Source organism: Cucurbita pepo, unplaced genomic scaffold, assembly GCF_002806865.2.
Source record: "Cucurbita pepo subsp. pepo cultivar mu-cu-16 unplaced genomic scaffold, ASM280686v2 Cp4.1_scaffold024153, whole genome shotgun sequence".
In the NCBI taxonomy this organism is placed as follows: Eukaryota; Viridiplantae; Streptophyta; class Magnoliopsida; order Cucurbitales; family Cucurbitaceae; genus Cucurbita; species Cucurbita pepo.
In genome coordinates this window covers 1-212 of record NW_019669810.1, presented here as the reverse complement: position 1 = coordinate 212, position 212 = coordinate 1, and the positions used below count along the sequence as shown (strand labels likewise).

The 212-nt window shown below is 40.1% G+C and overlaps 1 long non-coding RNA gene across 1 annotated transcript; it reads left to right on the top strand.

Moving 5' to 3' along the window:
- The first annotated feature begins 1 nt into the window (after nucleotide 1).
- Nucleotides 2–212, top strand: LOC111787420. The gene is made up of 2 exons (XR_002813978.1): nucleotides 2–77; nucleotides 178–212. It is a non-coding gene; the product is annotated as an uncharacterized LOC111787420 (long non-coding RNA).

Genomic DNA, 212 nt, shown 5'->3' with positions numbered 1-212 from the left:
TTAGGTATTAGAGGCTCTTAAAGGATCAACTGCGACAAGACCTGCTATTTTTGCCATGTCTAATCCTACAACAAATGGTACGGTTGTACAGTTTATGGATCTCTCTACTTGTGCATAGGTCACAAATCTCGCCCTTTGGTTAGTAATACTTACAGTTTGTATTGTTGTCTTATGTAGCCGAGTGCACTCCTGAACAAGCATTCTCAATCTTG